This window comes from Malus sylvestris, chromosome 11 (genome assembly GCF_916048215.2).
Source record: "Malus sylvestris chromosome 11, drMalSylv7.2, whole genome shotgun sequence".
Lineage (NCBI taxonomy): Eukaryota > Viridiplantae > Streptophyta > Magnoliopsida > Rosales > Rosaceae > Malus > Malus sylvestris.
Window position 1 is genome coordinate 34,472,257 of NC_062270.1, and position 17,019 is coordinate 34,489,275.

Here is a 17,019-nt window from a genome sequence, read left to right on the forward strand (position 1 = left end):
CCTAATCTCAGGGACCTGATCCGAGAAGATAAAATTACAATAAGTTTTACTGAGTAAGATTTTCTTCCTTCTAAATTTTTCTCTACTATGTCCTCTCTTATTTGATCGTTCACGATTAAGTCATATTAACGTCTTGTGTTAACTTCTCTACGAAGAAATAAAGTCAAAAAATGAAAATAAGAGAGAAAATGACTAAAGAAAAGAGAATTTGAAGGAAAAAGAATCATACCTCAAGTTTTACTATAACAAAACTTTTCTTGCTGGTTGGAGTGATTGCTCACTTAAAGGAGAGGAGAAAGGAGATAAATCTTTCAAAGAATAATATAAAAAATTCAAATAGTCTAACATGTTATGTTATCATATTGTCTATCAGAACTGTATATCTAATCGTACTTTTATTAACCCAACAATTTTGATTGACAATACCTAATTAACAACATAATATGTTGTATTGTGACAAGAAATTTTTATGCTCATACTAATTTTGTGTAGCAAAGAAATACATCATAAGGATTTTATCAGGTAAAAACTTTTGTTGCCAAAGGAAATTCTTAGTAGAAGGCGTACAAGACAAATACAACTTGGTGTAGTCAGCAAAATACAAATTGAGAAAAGGACTGCATTTATCACACTTCGGGTTAATTACACAAATACCCCCTTAGATTTATTGTATTTTCACAAAACTCCTTCAAGTTTGAAACATACCACAAACACCCAGTGGTTGATCCAGGATTTCAAGATCGGGGGGAGGGGGGTCCCAAGATAAAAGTTCAAAAAAAATATATTTTACTAATTTGGTTTCATATCACTATTTTCTATTGAACTTGGTTCATTGAATAAATCAAGATTAATCTCAAAGATAATAAAACTAACAAATTCTCCTCAGAAACATAATTCAATTAGTGACTCTACAAAGATGAAATTTGTTGATGTAACATATATATTATTAATTGGGAGTTGGGACTAGAGTTTAGGATTAAAAAACTTATATGAATTTGGAAGAAATAAAATTAGGCAGCTAAAGGCTGTGGAACGGCAAATGTTGGAAGGTTGCGATGATTAGGGCTGGGAGTTCTTAAATATAATCTGGGAATACTTGAAAAGACGGGGGTTCTCTGTAGAGAAAACGGAGATATTTTAGTTTTTAAATTTTTTATAATGACCTGGTTCAAAAACGTTATCGTTTTGGCTAGGTCTTTTAAAACAAAAATTAAAAACATCTTCTTCTTTGTTATAAACACTGCTGCCTACACATCCATGGAGGCAACAAGCTTGTCCACTGCACCTGCCCAATTTGTTGGAGGATCCTGAAGATCGATCACAAGCGTTTCTTCGGACTTCCAAAGGGTCCCTAAATGAATCTACCAGTGTGAACACCCCTTGAGGTTTTAGGAGAAATTTGTCCTCATCATTAATTATATTTTTTTTAAATAAAAAATCCTTTGAATAAATAGAATTAAAATCCAAATTAAAATCTTACATTAAAAAAATAAAAAGAAAATTAAAGAAATATCATTATCTTTCTTCCTCTATCATGGACTTGGATCTTCTCTGGAATTCAGCATAAAAAAGTTCCAGGTTTCCAACCACAACTTGCATTTCCTAAAGAAGATTCTTAGGATTTGGCAGTTTTTATATTTTTTTTATGGCAGAGAGTGAGGCCAAACTTGTGGAGAGGTTGATTGATTGAAAAACAGAGACGAAGGAGTAGCTTTTTGTGAGGACGGCTTGGGAGGATATGAAGCATGTTAAGAATTTCCATTATGTTGTGGTGAATGCAGAGGAGAGGCCCTAAACTGTATATTGATTTTTAAAAGGGAACTTTAACGAAAAGCACCTGGTACTGTTCACTTTAACGAAAAACCACATTTTTACACTAAAAAGTCAATCCTAGTACTATTCACTTTACCCTTTATTTTGTCCTTATCATTAAAACTTAAAGTTTTCAAGCCCTTTTCATTAGTTTTCCTTTTTTAAAAAGGTTTTTTTTTTTAAGTAATTAAAAATGAGGGCAAATTTGTCTTTAAGAAAATATTTTAAGGTGATGTCAGCCCTAAAGGGGTTATGTGAAAGTAAATTAGAACCTCAAGGGGAGTCAATGTTATGTTTCAAATGTGAGGGAGTTTTATGAAAACACAATAAACCTAATGGGGTATTAGTGTAATTAATCCTTAAACTTTTATATGATTTATGGTGTTTATACCTTTCATTGGACAAAGTGGCTTATTACATTTGAGTCTTAGTAAAAGGATAGATAGGAGAGAAAATCTTCCATAGAAGAATATTCATATCTTCTCAGATAATACGACATGTTCTCAAATTTATCACCTAACATCGCATATGCATTCATGATATTATTTACTTGACAACGTGCTATGGTCAGCAAAATACAATTTGTGAAAAGGACTGCATTTTTATCTCAAAGTATTTTGGTCACAAATTTGACTTGGTTCATATGAGAGTGACGTTTGTTTCATCAGCATAAAGAACTAAGATGATCTATTAAGTTCCAAGTTGGACTGATAATTTCTTACCAAACAGGTCGGTCAAATTACTAGCATGGTGTTTAAGGACTCATCCATCATCATGAATGACCATTGACAAATATTATGAATTGCAATTGATACCCTCAATGTTTTAGGCTATCTCTAAGGGATAGGAAAATTTAGAATTAAATGAATTATATTTGACTACTTTTAAAAATGATTTAATCCCTCTGCACCGGATAAGTTGAGGTCATATATATGACTTTGGAGTTATATGTGAAGTTATATTTAACTTTTAGAGATAAAAATGTTATATTTAACTCTAAATTTTGACTCATTATTTCTGTAATGTACAAAAGTTCAACTTGGCTTTGCATGCATTAGACATAATATAACTTGCACCACCACATTTTAGAGTCAAATATAACTTCACAACTTTTAATTATTAATTTTAAAATTGCAGATAACCTTCTTTTCAAATTAGAGATAAACATCCTGGAAACTCGTGTGTCATTGAAGGTGTCTTCGAACTTGAAGAAGAGAGATATAATTATAATAGGAAAAAATTGAATATTACAAAAGAATTTGAAATTGGAATTACCACTATATTGATAAATTTATTCACTCTGCGTCTGGAACTAAAATGAGAAGGAAGTCAATTCTCATTATTCTATTTACTAAATTCTTTAGTATAAAATATATTTGTTTACCAACTTATACAATCATATTGAGAATGGTTTCTCTATACGAAAATACTTTTCTCCACAAAAAAAAAAAAAAATCATTTTATTTTAAAATTATTATAAATATGGAGACTCGTGATCGTTTTATTTTAGGGAACTTTAACGAAAAGCACCCGGTACTATTCACTTTAACGAAAAACCACATTTTTACACTAAAAAGTCAATCCTGGTACTATTCACTTTACCATTTATTTTGTCCTTATCATTAAAACTCAAAGTTTTCAAGCCCTTTTCATTAGTTTTCCTTTTATTTTAAGCTATAATAAGGAACATAACTGTGGATGCAAATTTCCGCCTTCTTCTTGGACAAAATTGCACCTACAAAATAATTAACACCTTAGGGTCAAGGCCAAGAGCCTCATGCACCCACGATGAATGGGGGGGGCTTTGGCCGAAGAACCTCCGATGCCAAAGTTAGAATTTAGAGAGAAAAAGTGTTTAGAGAGTTTTTGGAGTTTTGCAAGAGTGTGGGAATCCTCTTTTGGTGAAAATTGGAGCCTATTTATAGGGATAGGGTGTAACTTATGGTTTAATGTGTGATTTAATGGATTAATTAGGCAATTAATCCATTAATTGGTTAATCAACACATTTTTGGAATAAATATTTTGGGGGTTATGTAATTTATATGGGATGTTTTGAAGGTTATGATATAATTACCTTGTGGAAAATATAGGATGAGGATGGATGAAATAACTTTGAATTTGTTACCTATTTTTGGCACTTTTGATTTGGTTGAAGGATGATTGTCCGCTGCTCGCGCGTAGGAATCCCGTTGTACCTCAAGGGTATTTTTGTCATCTTTTGTCAAAAAATCCACGTGTCGCCTTGTGATTATTTTTTGCTCCACAAATGCCCCTACACCTGTTAGGCTGCTCGTAGGAAAGGGTAGCAGGTGTAGAGATCATCTTGCTTTAGGAAACATAGGATTGCTTCCTATTTTGATGTAGATTCTCTCTTTAATAGGAAATTAGGTCATTTTAGGAAAGGGAAATAAATTTATCTCAAAGCCAATTTAAGTCCACCATAAGTGGGTTATTAAATCATTTTTGGAGAGCGATTTATTCTACTCTACAAGAGAGAGAGAGAGAGCTTAGAGGATATTTGTTCCCCCTCTTCTAGCAATCTTCTACATCTTGCCTGTGCAAAGGACCGTCTTTAGTTGATTTCTTCGTCTTCTCTGTGCCACACCGATGTAAGAAAAATTTAATTTTTTCTTGTCTTCTTCTTGGATAGTGCTATTGCGGGGCAGCCGTCGGGGTGGTGCAGCACGTCGACTGGCAGGGGCCAGAAGTCGGCTCAGCATGGGCCGAGGAGGCGTCGTGGCAGGGGCCACTGCTTGGGCTGTTTGGCTTAGCTAGAGCAAAGGGCAGCTTGTGCGGCCGGGGTCGTGGATTGTGGCGCTGGGGCGCAGTGCTAGGTGAGTCATATGGCTCATGTCCTTTGGGTTCTTGGACCAGAGTCGGGCCAGGCTAGTGACTGAGAGAAATGAGGAGGTCGTGAGAGCTCATGAGTTGCTAGAATGCTAGGCATGCAGGCCTCCTGCCTGCTAGAATGCTGGGTTGAGCTCTTCTGCTGAGTACCGTGAATGTCGTTGGCTACTTAGTCCTCTTCGTCGGGAGAAATGTAGGCTACCCCCGAAAGATGAGGTAAAGAGGATTAAGGCGGATGCATTGGCTCATCTGATCACTGTCGTAGAGCTTACAATGAATGAAGGTGGAAAGAAGAGACATTCCCCGCCTGTTCAAGAGATGCTGATTAAGAGAAAACTGAAGACTTCTTTTACTGCTCGTGAGGGTCTGCCTACTGTCGAGAGGTCTGTGATTGGCATGACTTCTTCTGATGGGAAAAAAAATGAAGTTGCTAGATCTGAGCATGTGGTGCCTGCCATCGAGAATAGCTAGTACGATTGCTGATAGGATTGCTCAGCGTAGAGGTCCTATCGTGCCCCCAATGCCGAAGTTTGTACCAAGACGTCCGTTGGGAGCTAAGTCTGGTACACCTTTGGAGAGACTTGCTTTTATGAAGAGCAATAAGGTGAACTCTGCTGCTAAAGTGGCACTAAGGCCCACTCCCTCTGCTGCAGAAACTGACTCACCTGCTGGGAAAGAGGAGACTGCTCGCGTGGGTAGTTGTGAGAAATCCACTAAGCCTGCTTATGGGGAGGTTGCTGAGATCCATGTGCTGTTAAGACCAGATCTGCTTGAAGACATGGACGCTTGTGCCAAGTTTATTATTGGCGTTAGAAATGTTATTTGCCCAAGTTCCTTTGTGAAGCATACGACCCAATATAGAATCATTGGTCTGCTTGCTATGATACAGATGTAGCAAGGCTGCTAAGAAGGTGACGAAGACTATGGCAGCTGAAGCTTATTCCTCGGCTGAGGAGATCAAGAGGTTGGATTATGAGTTCGTTGCTTTGAAAGGGTCTAATATTTCTGCCCCCACTTCTCTGCAGCTTGAGACCGCTTGCAAAGAGATCATTGACTTGAAGACTAGGCTTGACGCGATCCAAATTAAGTATGAAAGTGCAGAGAAGGAGATTGGATGTTACATACCTCAGATTCAAGATCTTGAGTTTGCAGTTTCTGAGCTTCGTTTTGCTGCTTATGCAAAGGATGAAGAGTTGATTGCTGCTTATAATCAAGTGATCCACTTCAGAAGGTCGTTGATAGGCTTGAACCCCAAGTGTTGGAACTTCAAGGTGTACTGAAAATCAATGAAAGTTCGAAGAATGAAGTGGATGAGCTGCAGCGCATCCGTGTTGGTCTGCTTGAGAAGAATGAGCAGCTGAAGGGTGAGAATGATGGGCTTGAGGTTTCGAGACCTTCTCTATTTCTCTGGAAGACTTGCTTGCTTTTACTTTTAAGGCTTCCATTGGTGAAGTAGTTGGAGAAGTTAGTGCCCTGGCTGGGACAGCCGAGGGAGAAGCGCCGGATCATGCCGCTGCTAAGAGCGTCGCGACTGCTGAAGGTGTGGCGACCGAGTAGTCGTGGGATGTCCAAGCTGATGTAGTCTTCTAGGTAGACTTTAGGATTTTATTTGTTTTTCCTTGTATATCTTATTTTGCTTGAACTCCTTCGGTCTTTACTAATTGTTTATAAACATGCTTCTTTCACTTTTCTTCATCTTCGCTTCTTTTGTTCATGCCCTAACCTTTAGACTTGATAGACCAGTGGCAGGCATGCTACTTTTTTATAAGCAGACAAGCTTGCGTAGCCTATGCAGCCGTAAGTGTTGGTGTAGAACTTTGACAAGTTGTTAGCCATAGGGTTGGCAGCCGGATGCCTTACTTACAGAAGCAGACAAGTTCGCGTAACCACTAGGCTATTAAGCTTGGCTTTCTCCAATTCCGTAAGTTGTGTAGCAAGTATCACAACACTTTAGGACTTAGTGTAGGTTTCCGTGCTTGAAAGAGGTGAAGTTTATCGACTACGTAGCATGTCGGCAGTGGATAAAACTTCGTATATGCGCGCTAGCTTGTTTAACCTTTCACAAGAATGTGCGGTTGTATAAGTCTAGCACGGTTTTATTGCTCGAAGGGCAAGCCGTAGGCAGTCTTCTGGAAACTGTAGGCTATCTTAGTGCACTCAGTAGCAGCTTTAGGGTTCCAGAACAGCCGTCTGTAAGGCGTACTATGTAATGTGCCCCCTCTATCTCTAGGGCCCGATTCCCCATGGATTGGCCAAGAGACCCAAAATCCTTCTGTTAGCTAAGCCTTGAAAAAAACCATTGTGGCTACTTCTAGGAATCCCGGCGTAAGCCATCGTGCATCTAGTTATACTAGGGCAGCCAGGCTCATCCACGTCTGGATATTCGGAGTGTAAAGTTTATCCTCCCGTCTTGGAGAGCTGACATATATGAGTGTCAGAGAATTGGTTTACCCTCTCACATTGGAGAGCAATTAGTTTACCCTCTCACACTAGAAAGCATGGTTGGTCTCTCCGGGGGTGCAATTCCTGCGATGAGTCCCTAAGAATGGCGCAGTCTTCTTTTGAAGTGTCGAAGTGATCAGTTGTTGTAAGCATGCAGCCGAGCCAAGTTGTGATTACTTCTGAATTCCTCATTGAAAAATGAATGAAACGAACGAGAACTTAGCTATAAGGTAGGAACTGCATAACAACTGGATAGTCCTCGGCTTGTAAGGTGGTGCCCATTGAGCTTCTTGAGTCTTCGGGCTTTGATGTAGTGGGAGGTCACACATGGTACTTCTTCATATTGTAGGCGCTCCACTACTTTTTGATCTTTTTATCGTTTCATGGTGGCGAGGGTGTAATTACTCTTACCGCCTACTCTGCTGATCTTGTACGGACCTTCCCAGATGAGTGCGGGCAGTGATGAAGGCTTTTCTTAAGACTAGATCTCCGGGCTGGAACTGCCGAATCTTGGCCCTTTTGTTGTAGCTGGAGAGGAACTGCTGCTAGTAAGCTGCGATGCGGGTGATAGTCTACTCGCACTTCTCCTCTGCCAGATTTAAGCTTGTGGCCATCTCATTTTGGTTGCTCGTCTTTTGGTGGTGCGATATGCCCATAGACATCCAGGGAGTTCGTCTGGCCATTTTCTTTTCTTACTGGTGGGGGATTTCTTGTAGCAGTCGAGGATCATCTTGGTGGATGCTTTGGCCCACCTATTGCCTTAAGAATATCTTGGTGTAGACATGTGCTGCTTGATGCCATGTTTTTGGAAGAACTTCGCCAAATCTTTGCCCACAAATTGCAGGCCGTTGTCGGTGGCAATTAATTAAGGGATGCCAAATCGGCAAATGATGTTCCTCCATATGAAGCGCTCTATGTCCGTCTGAATCGTGGTCGTCATGGGCTCTGCTTCTACCTATTTGGTGAAGTAGTCGATTGCCACGATTATCATGCATTTGCCCCTAGTAGTCTGGCTGGTGACTAGCTGGGAATCAGAATGAATTGAAAGCTTTTTCAACGCCAAGTCTTTTGTCATTCGAAGGCCTGCTAGTGGGGCTTCGTACTCTGCTTCGTTGTTAGATGCTTTGAAACCTAGAATGATCGCCTGCTCGGGCATCGAACCGCCTGGGATGACAAGGACCACGTCTCCTCCTAAACCTTTGTAGTTGGATGTGTCGTCGACATGCAAATGCCAGAAGTCTCCATCGGGTGGAGCAAGTGCGTCTAGAGTGTGCTCGACTACTTCCGGGGTGTCGTTAGGCCGCTCGTCATAAATGTGTGGTAGGGAACCGTGGAGCTGGGGCCATGTCACACGCAGCAGGAGATGCTCAACTACCGGTATTAGGCCACTCTAGAGTTGAATCATTGAGCAAGGGTTGACTAGGGCCGTATGGTGCGCAGCAGGAGGTGGTACTCAACTGCTGGTACATGTTGCTCCTATGTAGAATCTTTTAGAGTGACGAGGACAAAACTTGCTTGCAAGTGTGTCCTTCCAGTGTTCGTCTGTTATTGGCGTGTCTTTTGGGCTGAGTTGCGTTCGTCAGAAAACTTTGCATTGGCTAAGGTCTTACTCATTTATCATCGCATGTCTGGATTGGGCGAAATAGTGCGTCATAAGGATGACTGCATGCGTTCGAAGGTAAAACTTGAGCTTCTGGGTTACAACAACTATCGCCAAAGTTAGCTTTTGAATTTTTGGTAGCATCAAGGGGAGCTTTTGAACTGTGGAATACAGGTAGTCGGGCCCCCAACTCTTCTCGTATGATGGCAGAGCTTATTGCTGCTTCAGATACTGTCAAACATGCGAATAAGTCATCCGCTGCTTCTGGTTTATATAATAGGGATGTGATGTCGATGACTTCTTCAAGTCCTTGAATGTGCATCGGTGAGCCTCGTCCCAAAGTGCATGCTTATCTGCCATAATGAAAGAGTCTGCCAGAGTTAGATCTTCTTTCATGATTAATTTTTCGAATAGCGTATGGTCTGCTGGAAGTCCTTTTTGGAAGGCTGCTCTAGCTATCGAGTCGTTGAATCCAATTATCTTTGCTTTCTCTACTTTGAACCTCTTCATATAATCGCGAAGTGACTCCTTTGGGTTCTTCTTGATCTGGTGATAGGATGGATATTCTTTGGTGAAAACCAAAGAAAGTTCGTCAAAACTCCGAATGGATTGTGGCGGCAGGGTGTAGAACCAATCTTGCACCTCGCCTTGTAGAGTGGTGGCGAATATCTTGCACATGAGATCGTTGTTGTTTTAATAGAGGATCATTGTGCTTCGGTAGTGCTTTAAGTGTTTCTCCGGGTCTGCATCCTCTTTAAAAGATGTGAAATGTGGATGCTGAACTCGTGTGGAGGCTCTGCGTGCTCGATCTCATCCGTGAAGGTGACTTGCTTATGTTGGTCATGTTCCATCGTAGTACCTCATCGGTGACCTCGTTGCGTCGAAAATTAAGCAATCACTTGGTCAAAAGTCTCTCTACTTCTTCCTGAATTTGCCTTTGTTGGGGTAGAGGAGCTCTCGACTGCCCCTAGTCATGACTTGCTGGTATAGGCTGCTCTTTCATGTGTTTGGCTCATTTATGCCGCAGATGCGGTGCGTTGCTAGCAGGCGAGCGAGTTCTTCGCAGGCTGCCGGTTGAAATTGAGCCGGATTGAGTGACTGCTTCTCTCCGTCCGTCATGCTGCCTACTCCGATGTAAGGTGAATGATGCTCCTTGCGAGCTTAACCACGAATGAACAATTTACCTAGAAGGTTGCTCATGTTGACTATCGGAGTGTGATCCCAACCGTGAATGTATGTTCGTCCGTGAGCCTAATCGAGAGTGCACGCTCCTCCGCCCACTAAGACGGGAGTATACGTTATCTCGAGGGCCCAGTCGGGAGTGTACACTTCCCAAACACTTGGTTCGTAACTGGTCGAGTGGATGCTTGCCGGGACGCTGCTGGAAAGGTTCTTCGTCTGCCCTTGTCCTACTTTGGGAAACCTTGTCTGGGGCACATTGCATCTTGGTACGCTGCAAGAGCTGGTTCACCAAAGTCGTCTGATGTGCAAGGGCGCTCGTCAACTCTATGACTTGTCGAGACAAGTGTTGTTCGCCACTTAGATTGGAAGAGCTTGGAATGAATGTGCCTCCTTGAGCAGTGGAAGGGTGGTAGACTCCGGGCGCGAGATTTGAGTTGGGAAATGTCAAATCCGAGGAAAAATGTGGTGAGAATGCCCCCGGCTAGATGGTAGGTCCGGATGGTTGAGATAATCTTAGGCCAACTTGGGCTGCTTGGAAAGCCAAGGAAGCAGACTAGGCCGCGAGAGCAGGCTGGGCCACGAGAGTGGGCTGCTCGTCGGGAGCAGGCTGGGCCACAATAGCAGGCTGCTCAAAGGGAGCAGACTGGGCTGCGAGAGCAGGTTGCTCGGCGGGAGCAGGCTGGGCCAAGGGAGTGAGCCGCTCGGTGGAAGCAAGCTACTCAGTGCGTAATGCATGCGAATGCGAGGCTTGGGCTCAAGCCCGTGCAAGCTTGGATAGCATGGCTTGGGCCATGGTGGAACCTCGTAGTGGTGGTACCACTCCACCTATGACCACATTTAGCCTCGTGGATCGCCGCGGTCCCATTTCTTGAGTATTAGAATTTTCACTTGTGGAATTTTCTAAATTTCTAGCGATTATATTTTTTTTATACGTTTTATCAAAGAACCTTTGCAAATAAAAAATTCTAATAATAAGAACGTATGAAAAATATTCAAATGGACTAGAAAATAGAGAAAAACATTTTTATGCAAGAGTCTTCTACGAGTATGGATCTCAACTCTCAATGAAAGCACCAATTTATGGATGCAAATTTCCGCCTTCTTCTTCTTGGACAAAATTGTACCTACAAAATAATTAACACCTTAAGGTCAAGGCCAAGAGCCTCATACGCCCACGATGAATGGGGGGACTTTGGCCGAAGAACCTCCGATGCCAAAGTTAGAATTTAAAGAGAAAAAGTGTTTAGAGAGTTTTTGGAGTTTTGCAAGAGTGTGGGAATCCTCTTTTGGTGAAAATGGGAGCCTATTTATAGGCATAGGGTGTAACTTATGGTTTAATGTGTGATTTAATGGATTAATTAGGCAATTAATCCATTAATTGGTTAATCAACACATTTTTGGAATAAATATTTTGGGGGTTATGTAATTTATATGGGATGTTTTGAAAGTTATGATATAATTACCTTGTGGAAAATATAGGATGAGGATGGATGAAATAACTTTGAATTTGTTACCTATTTTGGACACTTTTGATTTAGTTGAAAGATGATTGCCCGCTGCTCGCGCGTAGGAATCCCGTTGTACCTCAAGGGTATTTTTGTCCTCTTTTGTCCAAAAATCCACATGTCGCCTTGTGATTATTTTTGGCTCCACAATAATGTTGTGAGTTGAAGAAAAATACATTATTTTACCAGAGCAATACATCACTTAAAATTTTACAATAAAATTAGAAAATTTGATAGATGTTACTATCGGCATTATAAAAAACTCACTGTACACTCAGTTTCTGTACCTAAAAGAAAAAAAATACTTATGTATAAGGGCTGGGATGAGCTATTATAGTTTTAGGAATGTGCTATCCACACACCCCTTTTTATTTCTAACACACATCTTATTAATTTTTATCCTTTGATCTTTTTCAATTCATCTGATCCGACAGTCGAAAATTAAAAGATTGTGTGAGTAGTAAAAAGAAGTATGTGGATATTACACCCTTATTTTTATCGTTGCAATTCCAACGTGAGGAAGCAGAGATGTAGGACATCTGCAATTTTGACTCAGAAAACAAAGGCTTGCATACGGAGTTATATCTCTCCCTATAAGTATAAAAATTAAAGAACAGAAGATTCCAGGTTAAGGTCCTCCTCACTTAAACAATCAAAATGTTCAAGTCCTACCAAAAGACTCAACCACCTCGACACTCTCTGCGTGCTTTCTTCAACGTTTCTATCCCCTCCGTATTCTCCCTCTACATTGATGCATGCATGACTTGTTTGTATCTATCTTCTATGAAATCAAATGGATTATGATATGGATTTCTCTTACATGCACACATCACATATACATTGTTTAATACAATGGAAGATAATTGTGCACTTGACTTAATCTAATCTTAGCTCATTTCGTCATCTGCATTCGCATTTCTTTGGCGACCAAAGAAAAAAGATTAGCAAGATGTATGTTGTGTTATGTTATATCGAATTACATGATGAAAGTTGAGGTTCCACCATAAAACTAATTGGTAATAATATGAGTAGCTCAACTCCTTATAAGCCCTTACATGGTTTGGTCCATCACCAATATGAGATTTTGTCCTCACATTTTCACATTGCAATTATGATTACTTTCTTTTTATTAATGTTGATGCACAAAATCAGCGGGGACTTTGGTACAACAGAAAATGTTAAGTTTGTGACCTTCGCTAGATTGCCCCGGTCACTAGTGTGGATAAGTATGTAAATGGATAGAGATAGGGAAGCAAACACAAGATGTACGTGGTTCACCCAGATTGGCTACGTCCACGGAGTAGAGGAGTTCTCATTAATTGTGAAGGGTTTACACAAGTACATAGGTTCAAGCTCTTATTTAGTAAGTACTAGTGAATGATTTAGTACAAATGACATTAGGAAATATTGTGAGAGAATGATCTCTATTTATAGAAGAGAGTTTCTAGTTTCTAGTTTCATTCTGACATTAACACGTGTCGTGTTGTGATTGGCTTCTGATGTTGACACGTGTCGCGCTATGATTGGTTTCTGATGTCGACGCGTGTCGCGCTGTGATTGGCCTCCTGGTTGGAGGGAAACTCTTCTGGGTCCTTGACGGTATAACGTTGACCGGTGCTCAGTAGTTTCGGGATTGGTCAAGTATGATACAAACAATTAACATGGAATAAATGATCAGGACTAAGGATTTCTTCTAATATGAAAAAGAAAAATAATACTAAGCTAAGAGCTAATTAATTATCATCAAACCATTGGTCGACTACATAATAGTGTACCAAACACCTTTTTGAAGAGCAATAATATTTTCTCTTAATTGTAATAATATTACTCATCCAATTAGCATCCAAAGGACGTACATTTCATATAGCTATATGAATAAAAGTTTACTTTTTCTCAGGTCATGTGGGTTATTACCTCAAATCAGTAGACAACCAGCCGAAAGAGGTCAGTTTGGGTCTTGCTTAATTTGGACAATGTCCTCTATTATATTCATCATGTTGACTTGTCTTGCCCTATCTATGCGACATATCAAATTAAGAAACTTTTGCCCTTGATTCTATGAAAAAGGAACGATATATATAACATCCATACAAACTCATATTATTAGTTGATAAAAAATAATTAACATGAAATAGAAATTCATTTTACATCTTTTTTATTTTTTATACTTTTTATCAAAACACTTATTTGAGCATAACAGGAGGTGGCTTTGCCTTCTCGCAAAACCCTTTTGGCCAATCCAAAGTTAAATCCTTTGATAAATTGATACCTATTATTGGGGGAAAAATATGTAACAACACTAGACCTGGCATTCGTGTCGTGTTTTCCGTGTTCGTGTCATTTTTGTGTCATACCCGATATCTTAACGGGTCGTGTCGTGTAACACCCGTTAAAATAAACGGGTAAAATGACCCAACCCGAAATCGACCCGATAATATTAACAGGTAATATGACCCGACTCGTTACCTGTTAAGGAAAATACATTTTAAACCAATAAATAATCAAATGAAAAATATAATATACATATCATATTGTCAAATCCAAAACATAAAACACATTTTTCTTTTAAGTATATTTTCACTTACCTAAAGTGTTTAATAGTTTTTTAATTAATGTAGAAGTGTAAAAAAATATAGAAAAAATATATAAATGCTCGTAATGACAAGCTTTACAACTTTCATGAAGAGCTTAACTTCGAAATTCGCCACTATAATCATATAAATCATAGATCAAAATTTAACCGTTGATTGTTGTTTACATTTACGCTTCATTGTTCTCAACAAATTTTATTTTTTCATATTTTCTTTTTTGAAAACTTGATCTCTTAGAGGATGCAGGAAGATGAACGATTTGGATCGTTGATATTATATTCAGAGTTTTACGGTTAGTGAAAATATTGCTTGATGTTTATAAAGTTTCTACTAACTATATGACATCGACTCATATTTCAGTTAACCGTAAATATCGAAACGTGATATCAAAGATCTGAACCGTTCATCTTCTTACATCCGCCATATGATCATGTTTTCAAAAAAGAAAATTTTAAAAATGAAATTCAGTAAGAAGAATAAAGCGTAAATGGCAATCGACGGTTAAATATAAATTTAAGGTTTATGAATTATAGTGTTGGATTTTGAAGTTGACCCCATCATGAAAGTTGTAAAGTTTGTCACAATGAGTGATTGTATATTTTTTTTTACATTTTTTACACTTTTACAATAATTATTATTAATTTTATTAATTTTTCCCTCAAATAAAAAACATTATTCATGAAGGTTTGGAGGATTTTAAAAATCTAAACGATAATGTAAGTGTAAATCACGAGTGTTTATATATTCTTTCACATTTTTCATACTTGTATGTATGTCTTCTTAGTTCTTGCCTATACAAATACTATATTAGTTTATTTTAATTTTGGACAACAACATGTTAAGTAAAATTTATCCTAGTAATGATAATAAGGAACTCTCATAATAAAAATAAATAATGACTTAAACTTTTTTTTTTTAACTTATATAGAATAATAATACAAAACTATATATTTAATATAGAATATATTGTCTATATTAATATGGCTATTGTATTTTATAAGAAATCTTTTAGTAATTAAACTTTAAAATTATCAAAATAAATTTTTTCTTAACTGGTCAAAACAGGTTACTCACGTGTTATCCGCGTGTATACCCGTTAAGAACCCGTTATTAACGGGTTCTTAACGGGTCACCCGATAATGACCCGATAAGTTATTGTGTTGATCCGAAACCCGTTATTTTCGTGTCGTTTTCGTGTCGTGTCAGAAACTGCCGGATCTAAACAACACACCACTTGGTTGTAAGATTGCAACTTGTAATTACTAATATATTGCGAGTTAAAATATTAAAAAGATATTTTAATATCTGCACCCTTCACGAACCTACATCTCACAGCTTGATCTGCACCTTGACTCGGGTCGTACCCGCATCGACTTCTACAATTTGAATCTGTCGCAACCGGTATGAAGTCATGCAGTTTGACTTTGCACTGGAGTTGTTTTGTTTGCTACAATCCCTTTCCTTTTGTTCGACTTGGTTACTGCATGCATTTAAAAAAAGGCCCAGCAGGAGGAAAGAAGGAAAGGGAGAAAATAAAAAAGGAATAAGAAAAAAGAGGGGGATTTTTTAAAAAAAAAAAAAAGTTGAATATCAGAGTGCGCAACGAACAAGACTAACAAGAATAATAAGAATATTATTAATAAACGAGAATGCCGAAACGGCTACAAAACCCTAAGAGGCTACATTGTGACTAACTTATTTCTCAAACTAAATTACAAGGTCTATTTATAGAGAACTAAACCTAAGAAACCCTAACTCGGATGGGCTAGGCCAAGATCCTAAACTAACAAGCAAAACTCAAATACTAAAAATAAACCTAAATACTAATATTTTCCAACACCCCCCCCCCGGTCAAATTCATGGCGGTACACGACATGAGTTTGCCAAAGTAGATGTGGATGCAAAACTCCAAATTCCAGTGCCGATGCCGATGCCGATGCCGATGCCGATGCCAATGCCGATACCAATGCAGATGCCAACTTCCGAACAAACAAACAAAAAATCCAACCAATTTTTTTTCTTTTTCCCTTTGCCCGCATGGGCCTCAAACAAGCAACCAATTTTTTCTTGTTTCTTCCATTTTTTTTTACTCCCCTTTTTTTCCTTCTTTTTTCATTCCATTCTACTTTTTCCTCTTTTTTCCTTTGCAACAATACAGACTTGCGAATACTCCTGCAGGCTGCTGCGTTCAAAGGTGCAGAAGCAGAGTCACAGGACAAAAAACAAAAGAGCAATTTTTTTCTTCTTGCAAACAATCAATACCAACTAACAATTTGAACACGAACAACAACGGAAACAAGCAAACAGATACCAACCCGAAGCAGATTAAATCCCGAAGGATCAAACCTGCTTTGATACCAAGTTGAATATCAGAGTGTGCAACGAACAAGACTAACAAGAATAATAAGAATATTATTAATAAACGAGAATGCTGAAACGGCTACAAAACCCTAAGAGGCTACATTGTGACTAACTTATTTCTCAAACTAAATTACAAGCTCTATTTATAGAGAACTAAACCTAAAAAACCCTAACTCGGATGGGTTAGACCCAAATCCTAAACTAACAAGCAAAACTCAAATACTAAAAATAAACCTAAATGCTAATATTTTCCAACAAAAAAGATATTTGTAACAAGAAATCATGATACTTTGGTTCCTTCGTAAACAAAGTGAGATATATGGATTAGTTATTTTGTTTTTATTTTTTCTGAAAAAAAAATGAAGGTTTAAACTGAAACCTTCTCATTGTTGCCAGAAACGAATTTTTATTTAATTGTACTAGAATTAATTGTATTCCAAGATTCTCTAGTTAGTGCAAGAAATATTTTGGAGGAAGACAACCCAGATAATATTAGGAGAAACTTCGTTTAAATTGCACCGAAGTTTTGAGTTAATGTAACCATTTTGACTCCTCTAAAGATAATCAAGTTGAAAACAATATCAATGTAAATGAGATTCATGCAATCACATATGTGTTTAATGAATCAATGAGAATAAGAGACTCGACAAATGATTTCATTTAAGATGAAATACATAT